At 49.4% G+C, this 2,261-nt stretch overlaps 1 pseudogene; it reads left to right on the top strand.

Moving 5' to 3' along the window:
• Positions 1–1,808: 1,808 nt before the first annotated feature.
• LOC119097248 (mitochondrial chaperone BCS1-like) overlaps positions 1,809–2,261 on the top strand; it is a 3,597-nt pseudogene continuing 3,144 nt past the window's right edge.

A 2,261-nucleotide genomic window follows, 5' to 3' on the forward strand; every position in this document is an offset into this window, starting at 1 on the left:
GTGTTTACTCGTCTAACTCTTTGTAGTCGCATCAAGATGAGCGATTCCCAAGTCCCAATGATTTGCCTTCGCTGACAGGCATGATTTGTTTTCCAATAGGTCAGTGACCTAACAAGGTGTACTTATTTGTCCCATATCAAAAGTTACGCCATTTTATTCCGTACAGGCGCACAAAGTTTGGTGCGGTACGCTGCCCGTTCAGAAGTCATTCTGGGAACACATTTTGCGGTCAGACATCTTCGTGTTGGTTATAAGCTGTTTTGCGCTTTCAAATGCAGATGCTTGTTTTAATCTTGTTTGCAGCAAACTTGTTCACATGCGGCGCATATAGTTACCGCCACTGATCGTTAGATACTGGACTGTTATGAACTGATTTGTGCTTTTCCATGACACCGGCTGTGAACAAAGCAAACAATTTCTCATTAAACTCCATTAATTGTGCAAAGCTTTCGCGTGGAGACTATAGTGAGGGTCCAAAGGAGCAGGTACGCAAACAGCAATAGTACAGAAGGGGTTCTTTGAACTCCGCTCATGAAGGCATGATTAGACCCTGAGCTATGATCAACCGAATCGTGGAAGAACGTGACAGCAACAAATTTAGTTTAAAGTGGCTTGTGCCCGCGATATTACCCCAAAATCAGAATGGCTTACAACAAATCCCGCTATGTCATCCATCTACACCACCTCTTTTAAGATTCCCGTTGGATGTGATGGAATCATCACGGAATACAGAGATGAAAATGTCAGGCACAACGTTCAACCATAGTGAATTACTCCTCCGTCGTTGTCCGTATGTCCGCCGCAGAGCAACGTTCGCGTGGCTTTTTCGGGACAGCATTTCAAGATCAGTGTACCGTAAATGCGTGCTCGTTAAGCCTTTGCGATCTCTTCGGTTGTTGTCCTTTCTGGAAAGCGACCTGAATACGGCGAGTTATTTGTCAGCCGGTCCGAGCTGCCTCCTTTCTTCATTTCGTTGCTAAATCGCATTCGTAACAATATATTGCTATTCGATGCCTTGCACAATAGGCGTGGAATACACACAAACGAAGACACAGTTTGTCATGAACACTTTCCTCTTCTTTCGATGCTTCCTAATACGACTGGGAAGGAGCTCCGTAAGATACAGTGTGCTTGTAAGAGGGAGCAGTAGGCGTGTAAGAGGGAGCGGAATTGTAGGAACGAGCAGGTTTATAAGAGGGAGTTGGATGGTAAGGGCGGGCCGGCTGGCAAGAGGAAGCAGCCTTGTAAGAGGGAGGGGCAGGAGCGTATGATCGGGCTGGGGCGTAGCTGCCCTGCTGGGGATGCTGGGCATCCTCGTCGTAGGTGACCTCGGCGTTATAGCCGCCGTAGCCCTGGCTGTCAGCAGTATAGTTCACGTGCTGGACCCGGTCGTCGGGCAGGTTAACCGAATAGTAGCCCTGTACAACTTTGGTATCGCTGTGCTCGTTCTGGGAGAACACTGAGCCGCTGTAATGGTCGTTGACGGCGGACGCAAACTGGTACGGCTGGGCGTAGTACCGCGTCTCCTGGTACGACGAGGAGTAGGAATGCACCCGCCCCTACGGCGGATCTGGGGCGTGGCTTTGCGCCGGAGCAGGAGCGTGGCGTGAGGCGGGTGCCTGGCTGTAGCTTTGGGCCGCGGCCACCGACAGAACAGCGGCGAGAACCAAGATCTGAAATGAGATAGCGAAATGTGTGGCATACTCTTAAAGCAGTGCAAATGGTAATCACCTTGATATTGGGCTGCACATTTCATGATCAGGCATGCAGTACTGTGTTGTCTTGGTCTCTCAGCTGGTCCCACCTTCATGGTGTTCTTAGTGTGGTCCGGTGGGTGACTGATTTCTCTCCTTGCCCCCGTGGTCTGCACGAGCTGTTATGAAGGACGGGGCCGCTCGTGCTGCTGATAACCCTTGCATTCCCATGGTGGGGCCGTCGTGTATATGTGTATGTAGGGTGTGCATGTCGTATGCCAGAGCTCTGGAGTAATCAGGTGGTCCGCCAAAGATATTAAGGTGGTGAGGTCGTAGTTATCACTGATTAGTTGTAATGTTAGTGGGAGCCGTTAATTGCACGGGCTCTTTATTTGGAGTCAGTTTATTATGAACCAAAATATGACGTAGAATTTTTATGTACTGGGTGCAAAATGCTGGAAGTACTTTGTCCATGTCGATGTCGGACGAAGCGGCAATGCAGGGAATGAACATGTGCTGCTGTGCCAATAGACGCACAGACATTTTCGTGGCATTTACCTGTAATGC

Source organism: Pollicipes pollicipes, unplaced genomic scaffold (assembly GCF_011947565.3).
Source record: "Pollicipes pollicipes isolate AB1234 unplaced genomic scaffold, Ppol_2.1 Scaffold_4295;HRSCAF=5057_pilon_pilon_pilon, whole genome shotgun sequence".
NCBI classification, from domain to species: Eukaryota; Metazoa; Arthropoda; class Thecostraca; order Pollicipedomorpha; family Pollicipedidae; genus Pollicipes; species Pollicipes pollicipes.